The following is a 21,883-nucleotide window of genomic DNA, read 5'->3' as shown; positions in this document are numbered from 1 at the left end:
TATTTAAATCAATTTAGAAATCTGTTAAGTAAATCTGACGCAAGTTTAGTTATAGCAAATGTCTTAGCTAATAAATTTCTTGGGACTGGGTTGTATCTTTTCTGCATGCATAGATGAAACTCAAGTGCTCTCAAGGCTTCAGTGAATAAATAATAAATGATGCAAAATAGCTTTTTGATACATAATAATATCATAACTTTAAAATGTGTTTTCCCAGGACCAGAAATGAGTGTGTCCCTCTGGGAAGTTATTAAATACAAAGAAAAAAAAGAGCTATTTCTAGTGCTGGAAGCTGGTCAATGCATCTCTCACTACACCCTGGTTCCTGGCAATCATTTACACTCATCTCTTCCACCCTTTCAAAGGGGCTGTAAATTATTGCCAGCTCAGTATGCTACACCCACCTTATCACAGGTGAAAATAAATTGCAAAGCAATGAAGAATCAGATCCGTGGTATCTGCATGTGTGGAAAGGCTGCTGCTTTAGCAAAACAGATATCTTTATTTATCGTCACTTCATCACAACCTCATGTTTAATACTCTCAGCACCCCCTCAGCTGTTATTCGACCCTCTGTATCATATCAGAGGTCTGTTTTTCCCTTGTTGTGTCTTCTTAAACCCTTCTTGCTTAGAACAATCTCTTCTAAGACTGCAGAGTACAGCCAACATTACAGAAACAATGTGAATAGTTTCTTAATCTTGTTTCAATCATATGTAAGTATGTCAAATATACCTTAAAATGGCTTTACAATAAACCTAGATAACCTTTTAAAAATGCCCATTTTTTCCACTGTATGATGAGTTGAAATGGAAGTACGGAAGTAGATTTAATCTTTCTTTTCCTTTTCCTTTTCCTTTTCCTTTTCCTTTTCCTTTTCCTTTTCCTTTTCCTTTTCCTTTTTCTTCCAGGTGTGAGGTAAAGCAAGTACATTGTGCTTGTTCCTCTCTTTCCCCTTCCTTCTAAAAGGGGGAATATCTTTATTTCAACAGATCTAGTACCCACCAAGCAGCATCCCCAGACTATTACTTGCGAGGAGCAGTTTTTTAGTGTAGTACAGGGTTGTGCCTGCTTTTCTGCTGTTAGTCGTATCTCAACCCCTGGGACACACTAAAGACAAAGAGATGTCTACTGGTCATCATCTTTGACAAATGAGACCTGTGACCAGGTCACACAGTTGTTCAGAAGTGTTTCTTATGTTATTTGCTAAACCTTTGAAACAATTCCTTTCACAAGTATTGAAAGAATCTTACCATGGTGGCAAATTTAAGTGTCACAAAATTAGGAGATAAAGAAAGTTTTCTAGGCAGCCCCAACTTGATTGCTTTATATGAACAAATTAGTCCTTAATGATGTAATCACAGACCCCTGAATCTCTTAGGGCCTCCATGGTCAGTGTTCATTTACCACTGGGCAGTTCAGCACAGTCAGCGTGGGAGGCTTTTGACCCACTTACAAGACCTGCACAAACCATCCTCCAAAGGAAGCATCGCTCATTCTTCAAGAGCTTTTCCATCATGGCAGCAGCCAAATGTTATGGCAACTCTAAAGAAAGTATTTTCTCACTGTTGCCAAAAAGATGAAGTTAAGATATTATTCCCATTTTTGGTGACATGGAGATTCAATAGTCAGTAATTACAGGCCAGGGATTTTCAGAGCCCTTGGAGTGTGTTTGGAATATAGCTCCCTTCACCTCCATTTACAGCTGAGGCAGCAGCTGCTGCAAACCAGTTTTATCTTCTGCACTGAATGTGCATGGGAAAAGCTGGCTGAGGTCACTAAATTTTTAAAAGTGAATTTGTAAAGTTTGCAAAAAGTGTCTGGGCATGTGGTATTTATTTCAGCATGTATTTGCTTTGTAACCTAAATATGATTTCATCTCAGTGGGTACAGTTTTTTTTTTTTTTATGCATGCAAAAATTTGGAAACATGACATGTAACATCATGTGGGAATCAGAACATGGTATCAGCTGGACCAGGCACATTAGATGTGCTTTGTAAAGCCCTGCCAAATGCATTAATAGGGTAACCCACAGCATGAGCAGGTCCTCATCATCCCTGCTGCGTGGAAGGAAATGGAACATGTGGCATGTAAGTGTCCCAGATGTTTGTCGAGAGCAGAGGAGTGAAGAGATGTGAAAAAGGAGAGGCTTAGACCATGGAGGGGAAGTGGTTTTAGGACAGAAGTATGGAGGATTTGGTGCTCAAGTTGAGAACTACAATGATTTTTTTTAATTCAACAATAGTTCAGCAAAAAGGTATTGCTGGAAAGAGCTTGCAAGGAAGGACAGGGGATCTTTGTGTGCTGTTCAAGCCACTGACATCAGTGCTGAGTCCCTCAACAGCTGGTTTTAACTCAGACATGCTGAGACGGAGTGTGTTATATTTTATCTCGAGCTTCCTAAAGAGCCAATTACTTGAACAACTCCCACCACTCAGAGAAAAAATAGACATTTGTAATGAGGATTCACAGGGTCTCTAGCAATCCCCATGCTCACCAGCTCTGTCCTATGTTTGAAGCATCTCATGAGCTCATGAGTTTTAGCTCTGTTTTGCTCAGCATAGTACCTTCCCATACTTTATTCCTTGCTTCTGTTGAATCTGGTTTTGATGTCAAGGGTCTGGGCTCATTTTTTCCCCTATTCTTTTTGTTACGGAAGCTGTAGATCTGTCTTCCATTAGCAATCACCTCGTGGGAGGGAGGCTACTTCACAAGAGACTATTGTCCTCTGCTGTAATGGACTAGTCTGGTGTCCTGTGGCCCCATTAAATTGATGTTATCCACTATCACAGTAGATTTTCTGGTTCACTTTTTTTTTTTTTTCCCCCCATAAAAATGCTCCAGCATTTCACAATTTCACATTACTACTTAAAATAATCTGCCAGTCTGGGCTGAAACATTCTCTGCAGGTGGCAGCCCTATTTGGAGGGTACTGATCTGAAATTAAGCAGCTTCAAATAAAGGTCTTCATCACTTTTAAGCACCCTTTTAACAGTACATTCGTGACTTTCTTTCTTTCTTTCTTTCTTTCTTTCTTTCTTTCTTTCTTTCTTTCTTTCTTTCTTTCTTTCTTTCTTTCTTTCTTTCTTTCTCTCTTTCTCTCTTTCTCTCTTTCTCTCTTTCTCTCTTTCTCTCTTTCTCTCTTTCTCTCTTTCTTTCTCTCTTTCTTTCTCTCTTTCTTTCTCTCTTTCTTTCTCTCTTTCTTTCTCTCTTTCTCTCTTTCTCTCTTTCTCTCTTTCTCTCTTTCTCTCTTTCTCTCTTTCTCTCTTTCTCTCTTTCTTTCCCTCTTTCTTTCTCTCTTTCTTTCCCTCTTTCTTTCTTCTCTCTCTCTTTCCCCCCTTCCTTCCTTCCTTCCTTCCTTCCTTCCTTCCTTCCTTCCTTCCTTCCTTCCTTCCTTCCTTCCTTCCTTCCTTCCTTCCTTCCTTCCTTCCTTCCTTCCTTCCTTCCTTCCTTCCTTCCTTCCTTCCTTCCTTCCTTCCTTCTTTTTCAGCAACAATAAAAGGTATATATCCTTGAGTTGAAATAATACTGTTTTTAACTCAAAATTTTTCAGAACAGAGACATACCAACTGCGATCCATGACCCATTATTACTGCAGCTGGTATGCTGTGGCTCACAAACATGATTTTAGATGTGAGATTGTGTACTTGGTGGTTGTATTCTCTAATAATGCTGTTTATGGATAAAAAAGGGTAATAATCCAGAATGAATAGGTGATTTTTCCCAGCACATACAAATAAATTAATATAAGTATTGGATTGTGGATCTGAAGTTTCTGTTGTTTAGCAGAAACTGTAATTTTAAACTGATGTTAAGAGTCTTTCTGACTATTCTGGTCTTTTTAAACTGCCTCTTCTTTACAGCGTTATTTAGAGCATTTTCATCTGCATTGTTTTCTCTATGGAATTTGTCTATACCCTGGACATTTTGAGTTTTCTTTTGTAATTTCCATATTTTAACCTAGTTCTCTCTTCTCTTCACCTAACTTTATATTTTTCTTTTTCTCTGCAGTCCTTCTGCACTCTTCCAATGACATTGTGATATGCTTCGGGTGCAGAGTAAATACAAACCTCAGCTTTTAAAGATTGTGCTTTATCTCAATTTATATGCCATTATGACAGGGGTGTCTGTTTTGGTTTTGTTTTCAGACATATACTTATGATCTACTATGCAGACTGGCTGAATGTCGTTCCCATCCCTGGACCCCTTCCTTCTCCTTTCCTTTGGGAGCAACCCAGGGCACAGATGGATACAGAGGCTGTGGTGTTTTCAAGGCTGCAGCATGTCCCAAGACTATGATGAGCTTGGTTAGGCCTCATGAAGGAACAGAAAAACCTCCTTAGGGACTCCAGGAAGAGCAGGGAAGGCTTGTGGGTAAGTATTGATCTATCCATCCAAGGTGAGTTTTCTTAATTTAAAAACTGAAGCTGCTATTGAAAGCAAAGATATTGTATTTTATTTTATTTTTTTGCGATAGTATGCCTGCAGGGAAGGGTCTGGGCAGTTCCCCTCTGTGGTGTGGTGAGTGTCCCACCACACCTGCATGGCACCTCTTTAGGAGTGATTTGTCTTCTGTCTGAGCTGAGCATAGGTGGGACTGGGTCTGTCTTCACACTACCATAAATCAGGTATCACACAGATCTGTGTAGTAACACTCAAACTAAAACTAACAAAGGATCTGTCAGTGTTAGAGGTGAAGATCTGTTCCATTTTGATAGTTCTTGAATCTCTCCCACAATAAATCATTCTTGCTCGTGTAAAGATAATGTACTTTACACCAACTTTGGTAAATTCTGTCTTTTTGGACCCCTCACTACAAGAAGGACATTGAGGTGCTCGAGCAAGTATAGAGCAGGGCAATGAAGCTGGTGAGGGGTCTGGAGAACAAGTCTTCCAAGGAGCAGCTGAGGGAGCTGGGCTTGTTCAGCCTGGAGAAGAGAAGGCTCAGGGGCGACCTTATCGCTCTCTATAAGTACATTAAAGGGGGCTGTAGCGAGGTGGGGGTTGGTCTATCCTCCCACATGCGTGGTGACAGAATGAGGGGGAATGGAATAAAGCTGAGCCAGGGGTGTTTTAGGTTGGATATTATAAAGGACTTCTTTACTGAAAGGGTTGTTAGGCACTGGAATGGGCTGCCCAGGGAAGTGGTTGAGTCACCATCCCTGGAGGTCTTTAAAAGACGTTTAGATGTAGAGCTTAGTGATATGGTTTAGTGGAGGACTTGTCAGTGTTAGGTCAGAGGTTGGACTCAGTGATCTTGTAGGTCTCTTCCAACCTAGATGATTCCATGATTCTGTGATTCTCTTTTTCAACAAACATTTGCAAAATTATTCTTGTTATTACAAACTACAGTGGCTCTGTCTAAAGTCTAGAAATCCATGTGGTCCGTGTCCTCTTCCACTTTTTGTAAAGTCTTTCATGCACCGTTCTTCAAATTTTCATATGTAGCCTGTTCTTTTTTGAGCTTTTAATTTTCTTCAACTTGCTCCTTTGTGTAACTCAATCCGTTGAACGAGACCTGCTTTCCTTCAGAGCCTTCAGTCTGCAAGTGATGTTCTCCACTTATGCTCTAATTGCCTTTTCCAAATTGAAGTCAGAATATTTTCTGCAATATTGCTCTTGGTTTTGGCTCTCCATTACATTTTTTATCTCAAATTAAGGATTCCATAAGCCCTCCAAATGACACAATTAATTCAACAGTCACAACTCTGTTCTCAAAACCTCAACAGCCTTTTTTCTCATCTTTTTGAGTTCTCATGTGATATATAGTCACCATCATAAAGTCTCTCTCAAAAATTTTGTTCTGTCTAGAATTATGACATTTTTTCAGGTATCTTGATCATCTCATCACTAGCTTTGTCTTCATTTATATCCACATTATCAAATAAGGTTTGTTCTTTACTAATGAAAAGGCTGCCTTTAGTCACCCTTTTTGGTGTCTTTGCTTGCCTTCATGAAGGGGAAGTCTTCTAGCTTGATCCAATCACTTAGTGGGGGTTGAGAGCATTTTGGGGCCTTCTCAGCTCTGTGTCCTTTGCTTTGTTTTGTTCTGTTTTGTTCTCTGTTTCTAGGTACAACTCATGTATAATTACCTCCATCTCCAGTACCGTTTAGAGTTGCAAATTCAGCATATTGCGTGTTTGTTCCCAGAATTTTCTAAATAAAATGACAAAAATCTGCTAGTAACAAGAGAAGGGTTTTACTGTGTGGCTTTGTTGTTTGTTTGTTTGTTTGCTTGTTTGTATTTTTACTCCTTATTTGCAAGATGTTGGTCTGCTTTTTCAGTTTTTCATTGATTAGGCTGACATAGTATAAGTTTTGAGAAGGTGGTGAACGCTTGAAAAAGATTTTCGAGTGGGTGTTATAAGGCAACTAATGTGTGCTTCCAGCCCATGATAAAGGGCACCTCTCCTACAGAAAAAGCACAATGCTTTGCTGTGCTTGTGGAAGTGTCAATGACAAACATACTGATCTGTGATATTCATCACCTTCCCCCTTTTTTTTTTTTACCCGTGAACTCTATATCCCTGCTTGGACAGTTACACACTTTTGTTTTTCTGTATTTCATCACCTGTACTGCAAGTTTGTAATTAAATCTGTGCCGGGCTTTTTGTATGTAATAACTCAGTGTAGGAATGGGCATCAAGGTGCTCCGTGTTTCACCCTTGTCATGGCATCTCTTTGGGCCTGAGCTTCGGCCCCTGCCTTATGCTAAGCTGACATCAGGTAAATAAGGGGATGCTGAGCTAAACCCATAACTCTGCCTGGTCTGTCTGCAATCCCTGGATACTGAGGGGCCAGATGACTCTGCTAGGGCTAGGGTGAACTCACTTGAAGGTCAATGTAAATTTAATGTTCTCTTCTGAGTGTTTGGTGTTTGCTTCTTTATTCAGCTCTGAGTAGGTAGAAGGTGAAGAGAATGAAATGCTCTCAAGCAAATAACTGTGTAGTAGCATAAGGAGGTTATGAGAGTTCAGACTCATTTTGAGATGTATGCATAATGCATTTCTAATACTGTAAATAAGTAACGGATCATGTGAAAAGCTCACATGCCTACAACTGGCTAGAAACCAAAGCTGTTGATCATACACAAGTAAAGTGAGCAAGGGTCACACATTTACCTGTTAACATAGAGGCTGCTTTAGGATAAATCTGGAGCTGGTTCACTGTGGAACCCTGCTTGTTTCTAAATTTGGACAAATAGGATAAAGAAGGTTGTGGTTCAGTGGCATTTCACTCACTGAAGCTAATGAGTTCTTCCTATCTCCACCCTAACCGCAGGGTATCAGGAGATGAGGATGTGAATTTAAGTCTAAGAAAGGTCTGAAACGGAAATGGATTTGTTAAGTGGAACTAAATGCCAGGACAGAAGCTCCCATTTGGAGTTAAGGTGACCTTAATTCACATTTGTTTGACTAGCTCTCAGTACACTAACTGCTGGCTCTCCTGCGGATAAGGACGTCCAGGTTCAGCTGTTTCTTAAGGAGTAACATATTGAGAATACGCGAGATAATTCCAAGTTCCCTTTTAAACAGCTGGAGTTGTACATTAATTACAGCTATCCATAAACATATTTTCTTCGTACTTCAACAAGAACAAAGAACAGCTGTACTGTTGTTAGTAGCAATGTGAGTGTGCACCCACCTCCAGAGAATTCCCTCTCCCAGGCCTTTACACACATGTTATATCTGACTTTCTGAGACAGTTTTTTTTTTTTTTTTTTTTTTTTTGTCTAAGCTTTTCCAGTTTGCTTAAGACTTTCCAACGGCATACAACTTTCTCAAGACTGCTGCGTGGCTCTGGTCAGTGCTCAGTTGCCCTGCCATATCAGCAAGCAACAATGTAAATAAAAGTAGTTTCTAGATGAAAATGGCACTTTTACTTCCCACTAGACTCTGGCCACATGAAGTGAGCCCTGGGGTTGTGCAACTCATTTCCTTGCCCTCAGCATTCTGCTCTGCACTGCGGTGGTGGTTCATTGAAGCATGCTCATCTTACCTTGGGAAGAAGCTCTCTGAGATTTATGTTGAAACTGTGGATTATGCCTTATCTCTGGTGAGAGGGAGTGTCTGATGGTGTTTTGCAGCAGTCTCAGATGAAGTAGGCTATCACATTGTGCTGGCCAATCTTAACATGAGCTCAAATCCCTCTAGGCTGTCCCCCTCAATAAGTCCCTATGTGCCTATGTAGGAGAATGGCCTCTGTTTTACCTTTTATCTGCTGGCTTTAACCTTAACCTCTGCTTGCCATGACAGATCTCTCTAGCAGATGCTTCTCTGTAAATCTAAGTTTGGCACAAGGGAAATATTACCTCCATTGTCACAGGTGAGGTCACGGTCCCCTGGTATTGACTAGGAACCAGCCTGCTCTTCCTTTCCAGCAATGGTCCAGGAAGCTGGAGGACACAAGTTCAAGCAGACATGTTAGACCAACATCTGTGCGGGGAAAAACTTGGAACTGCCATTCCCCAGGATAGACTGACATCTGCTTTGAGGTGACGTGATGACAAATGTGATGACAAAGTAGCAAAATAATTAATTGCAATATATATATGTGCCACTGACCTAAGGGAGATCAGCTGGTTATTCTTACTGGTTTAAAAATCTAGATTGAAAAGTGACCATATCTTTCAGCCTTTTTTTTTTTTTTTTTCTTGTATTGTGATACATGAGAAGAATAATATGGTATATTATTCTCAAAAAATTCTCTTGTGAAATTTCAAGGTTTTTCTTCAATGAAACCTTTTAAACATTAATTTTCAACAAACTTTTTTATTTTGCCTGCAGGAAAAAATAATTGAATTTTGTATAATTTTACAAGTAAATGTGTTTGGTTTTTATATTTTTCCTTCCCTGAACTAAAGCTCCCAAATCCAGATAGTTTTGATGGAAATTTGCCAGTATGTTCCAACCTTTGAAAAGTGTCATAGTAACTCTGCAAAATGTTGAAAAGATTTGGTGCAGACAATAGCATCACTGAAACAGAATACCCCAGACCTTGTACAGTCAGAGCCTTTTTAATATTGTTTGGTGCAGTGTGCAATGAATGAGGTGACCAATCAAACACATTTCAGAAAAAAAAAAATGTTTTGAGCTATTAAACCCTATCAGTTTTATGTGTTTGCACACACACTATTATCAGGAGATATAAATCTAAGTTAAGTCAAGTGAGGTAAGGCTCTGGTCTCTGGTCAATAACAGAGGAGATTCTGGGAGGGGGAGAGTGATTTAGCAGGAGCATTCTTCCTGCACTGACTGGCACTGAAAGTACAAACCTGAAGGAGTTCCCAGCTAACAAACCAGAGATAAAAAAGAGCTCTGACTATTCATGTTTATGAAGATCTCTTTGCATTTTGCAGAAGAACAGATACATCAAGTTTCTGCATCCTGGCTAAGTTGTAGTATGTATTCTCTTCCCATAGACACCCCTCTTTTGCCAAGAGAAGACGGGTGCTCTGCTTCATATCTGCAACTTTATCTTTTACTTTATTTGTGTAGGGGCATGCACAGCAAGAGCCATGTGAGAACAATAGATCATCCATTTTGATGATGGGTCTGTGAGGGCATTTCATACCTCTTAGAAAGAAGGTCCCATAGCTGTGTGTCAGGAAAATCTGAATGCCATAGATTTCGCATTAACAAGGATATCAGGAAGGCCATGCTATCTTCTCTACTTTTTTCTCTCCAGGCACTAGGTAGTGTGCAATTGTAGATGTTATTGGCTACCCTACCCAGATAATTACTAAATTTTAAGACTTTCTTGGGCTTAAAATCAAGCATCTGATTGAATGTTAAACTATTATACACTCTGTATAAGTTTTGATGTCTTTTTCTGTCCATCTTTATTCCTTTCTACATTAAGATGGACTTTACTGAATAGAAGAGCTGGTGATGTTGCATGTATTTATGTCTGGGTACAATCCCTGTGTTCACTGACTATAGTCTCCTGTTAGTTTTTCCTAAACTATACACTGTATGTCCCTAAGCATTATGTAGTTTTTGATCAGTGGATGGTAGTACGATTTACATCATTATGTATAAGTGACTTGTATGAACAATGAAGTTTAGATGGAACAGGTTGTATGTACATGTAAGCAAGTGCATGCAGAAACAGATGAGGCCCTTTGCATCTGAATTACAAACCTATACGTGTGAAGCTGTTGTGAGATGTGGGGGATGCTGAAGAACACCACTGCTTCCAGTCCATCAATTTGCTTTGAAGATCCTTGAGGCATTGGAAGGTCTGTGGACAGAACAGGCATATCCCTGTTCCTTAGGAGCAAGAGTCAGTCACACACTATGGCCCTATGGGGGAGCTGAGCCCTGTGAAAAGGAAACCAGGCTTTATTCTCTCCTGTGGCACAGATATAGTTTTTGATCCTAGACACTAAAAATGCAAGCACAATTGGACCTCCCTTTGTTTTCAGACAGACTGGATAAATCCATAACCAATCTATTTTACTTGAATTGTCAGAATGGTGTGAGTCCTAATCAAATAGTATTGGGATTATGCTGCCTGTATGTAAAATTAGCTCTCCCTGGAGGACCATCTGAAGGTGAAGATCAAGTTCCATTGAAAATCTGGGAAAATCTGCCCTCAGAAGCTTTCAGATCTGCTCATGAAGAATTGTAAAAGGAATACAAAAGATGTGTTAGAAGTAAGAGGTGGAAAAAGAAATACAGAATACTCAAAAAAAAAATATATATATTAAAAACAACCAACCAAACAAAAAGGAAATGAAATTATTATACACAAGTGAGTATTTCTTTATTTGTACCAAGTCGTTATGAAATCATTAATAGTTCATGCCAATCTTTCAGTCTATTGTGTCTGTCTGATGAATAATATTTATCTTGGGTGATTAATGGAGGTGAATAAAGATAAACCCCAGGAGCACATATATTTTCTTGGTTATGTCTCATAAAAGAATGAACTTGGACAAAATGATTTTCAGATATTCCAAAGAATAAAAAAAATCAATTGCAAAACAAACTGAAATTGAAAGCATATTGGGGTGAATCCATTTTAGTCTTTCATTTCCAACTGTTTTAGAACCTTACTCTTTTTTTTTTTTTTAAATATATTTTTTTAAAGTTTCATATATTTATTTATTTATTTATTTCTAATTCACGTTAACACAATTTCTCTGTCTGGCTTGGTGAGAACTGAATTGTCCCTCGCTCTCTGCAATCCCTCCAGCGATCAGCAGGGGTTCCTCTTGGGCTGCGACTAACTTTAGTCTCTGCTCTCTTCCCTCCCCATGTGTTTCCACACTTGCTACCTGTTGTGCATCATGTAATAATAGAGAAATTATATTAATGTAATTTTATATTGAAAAATTCTCTCCAGTTTTCCCTTAAATAACCATCCACAAAGGGGAACGGCTGTATCACTATAGATGTGTTGTCAAAGGACATGTTCTATGTTCTAAAAGCCATGCAATGAAGGAGCAGCAGCACCTCATTTGGCCACTGATGGATGTGGACAGACTTTGTTGTAGTTTCATTACAGCTGCAAATAATGCATGACAAATTACAGATCTTGCTAATAGGAAAACACACAGGTAGCTTCTCTTGATGATGTATCATATAACAAAAATGTGGAGCTGAATTTAGCTCATCTTGAATCTAATGGTTGTATGCAATTTGTTCAGTGTTACTTCCACTGAGTCCAAGGATATTTAGACTCAGCTCTCAGGGTCTGCACTCCACTGGGAGCCAAGAAGTTTGATCCAAATAAAATGAGTGGTGTATCTGACTGTGGTGACCAAGGTGGCTCATGATAGAGTGACCCAAATGTCAAAGGTGACAGGAAGAGATAGAAATAGCTCTGTTGTACTGACAAGTTTAGCAAATTGGTTATACACTTATGTTACTAATATATAGATAGCCTGGAGAAAATAAATTGCAAAAGTACAAGTGAAAGACCAATGCCAATGAATCTGGACATTTGTTAAATCTTGTAATTAATTTGGCTGAAGTTTGGGAGAGAGACAGCTTTCAGAAGAAATCTGAAGGAGATAGAGGAGGTAAGTCTTTAAGTAGCTTATGTTGAATTATTTATTTCATTACTGAAAATCTGAGAGGATAAATTATTTACTCAGCTATTTTCCAGCAGGCAAAATAATAATAATCATAATAATAAACAAATCTAGTAATAATAAACATTCCTGGAAGGCTATAATGATTTATCATGAAGAAAATAAGACACTGAGAGCAGTGGCTGTAAACACAGTTGTGGATACACTGTACAATAGAAACTCATGGGATACTTTTTCCATCTTGTTAGAGCAATAAGAAGAGCAATAGAGCAATAATGAGTGTTGGCTCAATCCTTCCTAGCTTCTAGTAACACAATAACCTTGATTTTTGAGGGAAGTAGGGGAAAACAAATTCTTGGAAAACAGCATTCATGTAGTCTTCCTTTCACTTGGCCACTCCTTCTTTCAGCAAGACTCAAATCAGAGCAGTTTTTAAAGAGTGGTTGTCTGCAGACAAGCTGGCTGGCTGTAGACTTCTGTGACAGTCCTTGGAGATGTGTCAATGAAGTCAAAAGAGTTCAGGGTGAGATTTGTCTAACAGATTTAGAGGGTCTAACTAGGCTAAGCTGAATTGCACCCTAAAGAGCATATAGTGTGTTGATCAGATCTCCATCAACTTTGTAAGGAGCCCAGAGCAATGTGCTCAGGTGTGTATGTCTACACCATAAACAACAGCATTTAACACCATGACTCCTAGTTGTTGTAGTCCAATAGACATTTTTGGAGAATGCCTTGTGCTCCTTGGAGGATGTTCAGTCTTCCAGAATGGACCTGGAAATCTTTTCTGAATGAGCATCAGTAAAACCTTTGGATAAAATTCTGGTTTGCTTAACAATTCTCTATTTTTTACTTTTTTTTTGTGAAGTTGTGGTTTCACTCCATGTCCAATGAGTATGTTCCACATATTACCTGGGGAAAAATAGTGGAGATTTTAATGACACTATTGAAAAATGGTATTTAATTGTATAAAGTAGTTTTAGTAGTCCAGGTTTATAGATCTAGTATCAGCTCATATTAATGAAACCAATGAGATTACTTCTGGCTTGCTTAGCTTCAGTGATGTATAGGCCAAAAGCGAAGGGGATCCTCTACGGATCTGGGAGGAGAGCTTGAAGCAGCCTTGTGCTCATATATCTTGACTATCATTGGTGGTGAACCTCACTATGTACCCATCTCTAGAAAAATGTTTATGCATCAGAGTATCCCGAACTTGCTTTGCACACACTCAGCTGTGTTTCCTGATACCTGACCTATGCCAGGAAGAGCATAGCACCAGATGTCCAGCATGGAAAAAGAGTGGGAATAAGAAGCACAACCAGAAGCAACACTGCCAAATTAGACCTACTTCACTGCTACAGTCAGCTGTTATGTGGCTGTTCCTGTTTGTGACTGCTGGTAGGTCATTGTCATGACTTCTACAACACCTTCCATACCATGGCTCTTCTGTGGACATGAGCTCAAAACAGTTTGGAGTAGGTTTTGTCCCTTGAAGAGCTCACCTACACTTCTGTTCATAACTTTTAGACACTACAGCTATGAAGATAATATCTGGTTAATAAAAGCAATCCCAATTCTTGAGGTTATTACAATGAATGCAAAATCATTGTATCCTCTGTATATATGAGACTTGCATTATGCCATTACTATAAATATAAATTACTAGGTAGAGATATGTTTTGAGTATGGCTGTTGAGGAATCAGCCATGCTATTCTCCTGACAGGCAATGGGTTCTGCATGGCTAATTCCCTGAGAAATGGATGGACAATATTCTACGTTAATAGTAGAGAGAAAGAAAACTTTTTCACGCTTTGTAGGTGAAGGTAATCGGCTTTGCTCAAACTATTGAACTTAAATGATTTCTGTGTCTAGCATGCAGAGCAAAAAAGCCATTTTACAGCTTTTCACGAAAAGTGGCCAATCATTACCACAACCCTTGGGATTGCCTGTGATAACATTAATCATGATGAATTGGTGTGGCATCTGTGGGGTTATAATATGTAACTCTATGAGAATCCCATTGGGTTGTGTTTTCAGAGTACTGCAGACTAGGTTATATTCTTGTCTTCATCCACAGAGAACTTTTACCAGTCACTAACACTACTGTATTCACAATAGCACCTCAGCTGAATATTTGCTACAGTGAGTAGGATGGATTTTTGCTTTTGTAAGGTCAGAACAATGAACTCACCTCTTCTGACATAAACAAACTTATCTAAGCAAGCTCCAAAATATATGATCACTGCAGAAATTAGAATCCTGAAGTAATCTTTAAAATCCTACAAGTGAGACATTTGCTTAAGAAAGAGAGAGAGAAAGAGAGAGAGATCAAGGGAAAAACTTATCTCTTCCTGTGTGATTGATCTTTTTCTCCTGTGATTGCCCTCTGACCTGCAATAAATCATTTTAGAGTGTGTCAAGAAAATCTCTTCAATAGCTTTTGAGCTCAGAGGCGAACTGTTTTGTCTCTCAAAGTATTATCATTAAAACCTCCAAACAACTGCAGCTTTGCTGTTGTATTTCCCACCTCCAGTGAAGTTATGGAGATTTTCCTCTAAATTGATGTGAGTTGATAGGGTCTACTGAATGAGACCTATTGCTATCTGAAATACATATGCAATTGTAATGCTGTAGCAGCTATATAGAAGAAGCCTTGAATTTCCTTTAGAATGAAGAATCTAACAGGAAAGAGGCACACGGGAGAACTTTTAGCCCTAGTTTAAGAATTTGAGTGCTCATCTGAAAATATGGGTATTTTTAAAATAACCCTGTTTGAAAAAGAAAAAAAGGAAAGAAGGAGGGAAGGAGGGAAGGAGGGAAGGAGGGAGGGAAGGAAGGAAGGAAGGAAGGAAGGAAGGAAGGAAGGAAGGAAGGAAGGAAGGAAGGAAGGAAGGAAGGAAGGAAGGAAGGAAGGAAGGAAGGAAGGGAGAGAGAGAGAGAGAGAGAGAAAGAAAGAAAGAAAGGCACGGAGGGAGGGAGGAAGGGAGGGAGGGAGGGAGGGAGGGAGGAAGGGAGGAAGGGAGGAAGGGAGGAAGGAAGGAAGGAAGGAAGGAAGGAAGGAAGGAAGGAAGGAAGGAAGGAAGGAAGGAAGGAAGGAAGGAAGGAAGGAAGGATGATGCTTAAACTGCTGCCACACTTGGTCTCAGGAGGCAGGAATAAGTATGAAACCTGACTATCCTCTGACCTCTTTTCAGATGGTCTGATACTTCATGGTCATTTTCATGGTAAGTCGATTGTGGTTCTTCCACATAGAGAACCACTGTGTTTGCAAAACCACCTAAGCAACATCACAGCCTTGATGTGAAAATGATATGCAATACCTCCGCTGGGAGGGAAAGTAATGCCTTCTAACACCTGTTGGCCTCATAAAATGTGAATTTGGTGGCCTTTGTTGAATGCATCCTTCACAACTCATCCATTTGATGAGGAATTTGGAGGTGGCTGATGCCTCCTACAATGACAAAAAACCTGAAAAGGGATTCCTAAGGGAAGCTGAATCTGCTCCCATTAAAATGTTGAAAGTTACCATTATTAAGTTGTTATTAAACATATGTTAGGACATTTGGAATGGGCTTCATGTGGGTAAATACAGGAGTCTAAAACACAGATAACTACACCTGGTCTAGTAAACACACACTTTTGGTAGCCATTGGAGACCAGAGAACAATTTGATACATACTGTCTAAAAGTTTCATCCTGAGAACATATTAAAAGTGTCTATTTCTTTCTGTGGGCTATTTATTTATTTATTTATTTTTCTTTCTGGAACTCTCAGAGATTAGCTCAGAGACAGATGTCAATATTTCAGATGTCTGATGTTAGGAGAGATGGATCCCTGGGGATCCACAGCAATTTTATAGGCATTTTAAAAGTATAATTCTCAATCTAAATACACTAATAAATTCAGTAGGTTTTAGATACTGACTTTTAATATGTTACTTATACATGTGAGTTTATTATATTCTTCATATTACATAAACTTGTGAAATTGCACTACTATTTAAATTCAATTTCTTGTGGTTTTGCTATTTACAACCCCCGCCCCTTGCTTCAAAGAGGCCCCCCACATCTTTACAGTAAAGCAGCCCAGAAATACCATTATGTAACTCTGATACCCTCCTAATCAGTTGGGCTCTGGCAGGGTGGGTAACCCTAAAGGCAGCGAGAATCTCCCGTACCTACGGCTTGTCCAGCTTCCTGTTCTCAGAACTATCGACCACAAGAAACTCCTGTGGTTACTAACAGAAGAAACAAGTTCCCTCCAATCTTCCAGTGCACCTTGTCAGTTGTGGTTTGTGAGAATTACACTGTGCTCTTATCCAAGGCAGTCAGGACTGGTGCAGGCACATCTCATACTGCGAATTTGGAGTCCTCAGCCTATGGCTTCGAACTTTCCGGCACAGTGGCTTCTTTCTGTGGGAAATTGTTCAAATTATTCCCACAAAGAAAACCATTGCCTTGTGAAAACTACCTGCGCACAATCACAACCACTCTGTGGGAATGAAACATAGCTTCCCTTGGAGATTTTTTTATTTATCATTTGTTTCTTTGCTATTGTGTGAGATGGTAGTCTGTGATGGAGATCTTGGCACCTTCTTCCATTTAAAACTTTCTGGGGAAAAAAATGAGCAACCTCTGTACATTTATATTATTGCTCTGACGTTACCTTTGCTGTGAGAAGGATAAACAACAAACCAGTTAATGACAGTGAGGTGGGAATTGGGTGATATGAAATGGCATGTTTCCTAATTAACCACCACCAACAATAATAGATGCTGCCAGCTTCTTCTGTTATAGCACAGCTACAGCAGGAAAACCTTTCTGGTGTACTTGGTGTCTCACTCTTTCAATTTCCTTGAGGCCTTTATGTACATTTGTTTCTCAATCTGACTCCAAAGTTCAGGCCTTGCAAAACATCCTCCTTTTCTCAAAGTTGCCCTGTGATCTGTCAGTGCATCTCTCACATTGCAGTTCTGTCCTGTGACTGCTTGGCTGTGATCCTGGTGGGATTACACCAGCCTCGAATGGGCATGGTTTCCCTGGTTGCTCCTAGCTATTCTGCAATAGCACCACTAAGCTCCGTCAAGGAAATAGCTGCAATTTTCTCTTCCCTAATGAATTTCATAATGTAATCAGTGGCAGGCCATGACTGAGAATGAAACTAAAACTTGATGTAATGGTCAGGCAAGAAATTTGACTTGGAGCTTTGTTTTGACTGGGTCCCAAATGAAGAGAGGCATTGCTGACAGCTCTGTGTATGCTCTGTGGATGCTGATGGCTCCAGAGGCTATAAAAATGTTCACAGTTTTTTGGTTTTGTCTTGTTTTCATTACCACTGTAATGTTGCTCCTTTCTGTGAAGTTTGGGTTGCCAGCTAATGACTTGGTTCCAGGGGCAGGAATGGCCTTTAACTCCCTGCAGAAATTAATTAAAGAAAATACAATAAAATCACACTGAGAGTTATTATGTGGAGTCTTGGCCTTCACTGGGTGCTGGGAGCAGACAGCTGAGAGCAGGTAGAAAGCTAAAGATGTTACCAAGCACCTGGGAAATCCCAGGAATATTCAGGTTTTGAGTATACTTGGGATGCAGAATGTACATTATTTGGATGTAAAGCATCAGGGACTGGTGGAGGGCCATCATGCTTTACCCACACAAGGGTACACCTCCACGTAATTTTTGTACTCTTCAGCATGACCCAGTTAAGAATTGACCTAGCAGGGTGAGCACATGAAATGGCCCCGTGCTGACAAGCCTGACTCCTGCTCCCTTCCCTACTTCCCAATCTACCAGGCAAATTTAGCATCAGTTGAACATTTCAGCCAGGCAGAGGCAACATTTGGCTTGGTCCTGTGCATCTTTTGCCAATCCAGGACTTTCAAGCCAAACATCTGTGGGAATCTGGTGACACACAAAGACCAGTACCAGGGGGATTTAACGAAAGAAGCAATTTGGCCTAGACAACATGTGGGCATGGGAGATGTCAAAACAATGCTGTATCAGGAGTAGGCTGCGCTAGCAGTATGTTGTCAGAACAGCATGACTATTCATAGAATCACAGAATCAGAGAATGGCTGAGGTTGGAAGGGACCTCTGAAGATCATCCAGTCCAACCCCTCTGCTGAGCAGGATCCCCTAGAGCACATTATGCAGGATGAATATCTCCAGAGAAGGAGACTCCACAACCTCTCTGGGCAGCTTGTCCCAGTGCTCTGTCACCTCACAGTAAAGAAGTGCCCTCTCATATTCAGCCAGAACTTCCTGTGCTTAAATGTTTTCCTTCAACACATCAGCCCAAGCACAAGCCATGTGCCACCATAACTGCTGCAGCATCTTTAATGTCCCTTCATGATCTTAGATCTGGCTGTGACTCACTGTGATTATTGTAATACTGATTTCCCAGATGGATGGAAGAGAATAACTGTCTGGGAGCCCTCTCAGATTGCAACCAGAATAAAAGCCACTCATAGTTTTATTATTCTCAGCTGTGGCAGCCATCACTGTGCCAACCTTCCCCCAAGAGGAGCCTGGTCCAGACGTGTGGTTCCTTCCACCGGGCTGGTGTCTTAGGAGTCAGAACAATGAGAGCCATCTGGAAAGGTATCTGGAGTTTCTCCTCGCTGCGGGTGCTGCTTTCACACAGCTGAGGCTGGAGGTGAGCTTTCTTGATGGGCTTTTTGCTGGCTCATCATGCTGATAAGCACAATCCCACACTTCTGGAGAGCTTTGGAGGGTCAGGGAGGACTGGAATAGTTTAGCTGAAGTGCACACAAGGCTTCACAGAGTCATTTGTTACAACTGCTGTTCCACTGCCAAAATCTCTGCTATGGTCATTTGGCACCTGTCCGTGGAGTCGAGCACAACCATGCCAATTGCCACCAACAGAGACTTGGCCCTCTCTGCTGGAAAATCCCAGCCTTCCAGGATATGCTTATCTTACTAGAGCTATTTTATTTTGTCTGCAGCAGAGCTGGACAAGTGATTTGGCATTTTAAAAATGCTTATAAACGTTGAGGAGCTGTCATTGCCACAGCGGGCCCAGCTCCACAGCCCAAGTAGGAGAGCACTTTCTCTGCAGTGAAGACAACCAGCCCTCAATGGTGCTGACCCCTCTGGTGATCAGGACCCATAAAGAGGCAAATCTGCCCTGAGTTTTGTTATAATACCCTTTCTTTTTGGCATGTCTAACCTGCCACCTGCCACGTCCATGCCCCGTGGCTCAACCTTTTGGGAATGTCTGTAAACTCCAGTGCTGTGATGACCTCCTTTCCTCCCCTTGCTTGGGATGCTCTGATGCTGTGCCCATTGGAATGTGGTTCCTCTTTCTAGATGGAGACTTACTGCTGCAGTTACAACACAGGTAACACAGTATATGGGCCTGCACACAGGGAAAAGCCTTATGAAGCTGCTGATATGCACAAACTATTTCTGATTGGGTTCCAGGCAGACTGCTAGATAGACTAAACTCAAAACTGGTCCACAGAACTGTATGGGAAGGTAGACACTCAACATGAGGCAGAATTAACAAACCGTTTCTTCTAAACTATGGAGGTTATGATATGATTTATTTTGTTTATGAAATGAAAAGTAAATATTAATACTAGCCACTGTTCTGGACCTTGATATTTTGCTTCAGTGATCAGATCATATGACCTTTGCAATGCCTTCAGTTAAGAAGAAAGGAAGAATGCTCTCACATTTTTCATAGTTCGGTGGTCTCAACCAGGCAGGCTTAATACTATGAGTGCAGTCTGCACTGAAGATCTGTTTCTGTTTTTTCTTGTTATTATTATTTGTTTGTTTGTTTATTTATTAGGATGGCAAAACTACTCAATACTGAATACATAGAGTAGAATATGGCAAATGTTAGCAGAAATGGTAAACATAAGTCTTGCAAGGCTGTCACCTCCACATAAACCTTCTACAGAGAGGCGGGAGATGAATTGCTGAGTGAATGATTCAAAATAACTGCAATAATTGTGGGTTGCTTTTCGGTTGCTCTTTGTGATAATGTGATTGCTTCAAAGTACATGATGTCTTCCCTCCCAGAACTCCAGTCAAAACATGGTTTGTTGAAAACAGCTCCCTTTTACACTTTGACTGCCTGGTATTTACATTCTTCGCTCACTGTTTGTTCTCGTTTTCTTCTTGCCTCCACAGAAATGCCTACTGAAAGTTGTGCCATTTGTTAGGGACAGACAGAAGATGTTGACTCTTCTGCCTTCTCTGCAGGAGTTTTCTGTGCAGTGATGCTCACCGCAGCTGTGTCTGATTTCCTGAATGGTGTGCAAGGTAAACATGTGATCAATTAGCTGTACTACGTGACTGATGTGATCACATTTTCTAGGATTCATTGATTTTACAAACACAAAGTCCTGTAAGCATGTAGTCTGACCTTGCGCTTTCAGGGATTTGTTGCACAGGTCATTAAAAACCCTTCTCTCCTTTGAGATCTGCAGGGCTATGCACTATTACGTGTAAGGCTGATGCTTACATGCCAGTTTCCAGAGGTAAGCCCCAGCAGGAGATATGCAGTTGGAAACCAGGTATTTAGTTGTTGAAAGCTGGTATTTAGTTGTTATATATTTATTTTTTTCTCTCGAGATGTGGAAAAAAAAATCTTCACATACTGCAAATTAACTAAAAAGGGAACACTTAAATGGTAATCAGAGGCTTCCACACTTCTTAGAAGCAAGCATTCTCCTCACACCCCACAATTAATTTATTTCTAGGCAATTTACTAATTCTAATTAAATCCCTACTTCTGTAGTCTCTATACAGTCAAAATTTCTATTAGAAGATCTGTTCCAAGGTGGAGGTCACTTTATTTATTTATTTATTTATTTATTTATTTTTTCTGGCGACTATTTTTAACATTTTTGGATTTCATAAGTCTTCAGCTCAGGCTGCAGTTGCTTAGGAAATGGAGCAGGTAGGAGAGCTTTTTGTTTTGGGCTGTTTGCAGAAAAATTTAGCTGGCAGGGCAGGATGATCTCCAGTGGATGGTGTCCAGCACAAGGGGTATGAAATGTTGGTGACCAAAGGTTGCAAGGTGCAATGGTCTGCCAGAGCACAGGCACAGACTTTTTTTTTCCCACCATGGTCTGGGGTAAAGGATCCCATGTGCTCTACAGGAGTGGACACCACACTGTGCAATCCAAATGAATCTGAGCTCGCTTTTGGTACCAGATTAAGGAGTGCAGTTGCTGTGTGTAGACTGCCCTTAAGTGGCTTTATTGGTTGACTGAGAAGAAAACTTTCAGGAAAAATATTTCTTGATTTAGTCATCCTAACTGTACATACTACAGGCATGTGGGATGATACCCAGATCATCTAAATTATTGGTGGTCAACATATAGCATTTACCAATATAGACAAAATTAAATAGTGTTCTGCAGTTGGGAAATATGATAGTGCAAGAGGGTAAAAGTTCAAAAGTCTCTCAGAAAAGGAGCCTTGTAAAATACCTGTCATTTGTGTAACAGAGACTAAAACTCAATGAACCTCTTGTGCATGTGATTAGTTATTTGGGACTTCCTCACTCACGGCACTAGTTCAGGCCCTACCTGTTTGTTGTATTCCTCCCTGATCATGTGAATGAAGAAGTGTTGTCAACCCTGAGGCCATTAGAAATACTTTTACTGATTTCTGTAGATCTGAGATCAAGCTCTAAAGTAGTACAGTCAGAGATCAACAGAAGAAAAGAGAGAGAAAAAGAGAGAGAGAGAGAGAGAGGAAGGAAGGAAGGAAGGAAGGAAGGAAGGAAGGAAGGAAGGAAGGAAGGAAACAAAGAGAGAGAGAGAAAGAGAGAAAGAAGAAAGAAGTATTTATTGAAGTTGGATTTT

The 21,883-nt window shown here is 40.2% G+C and overlaps 1 long non-coding RNA gene across 4 annotated transcripts in view; it reads left to right on the top strand.

The window, feature by feature from the left end:
- Nucleotides 1–21,883, top strand: part of LOC137851487 (uncharacterized) — a 279,957-nt gene that overhangs the window by 51,536 nt on the left and 206,538 nt on the right. For 3 of the 4 annotated variants that reach the window (XR_011093239.1, XR_011093241.1, XR_011093242.1), the window contains exons 3-5: nucleotides 4,149–4,374; nucleotides 18,524–18,693; nucleotides 20,199–20,330. This is a non-coding gene — a long non-coding RNA (uncharacterized lncRNA). The remainder of the gene's footprint in view (nucleotides 1–4,148; nucleotides 4,375–18,523; nucleotides 18,694–20,198; nucleotides 20,331–21,883) is intronic. The other variant, XR_011093240.1, reaches the window with a different exon arrangement.

Source organism: Anas acuta, chromosome 2 (assembly GCF_963932015.1).
Source record: "Anas acuta chromosome 2, bAnaAcu1.1, whole genome shotgun sequence".
NCBI classification, from domain to species: Eukaryota; Metazoa; Chordata; class Aves; order Anseriformes; family Anatidae; genus Anas; species Anas acuta.
The sequence above is the reverse complement of the archived record's forward strand: the minus strand, read 5'-3'. Positions and strand labels throughout refer to the sequence as shown.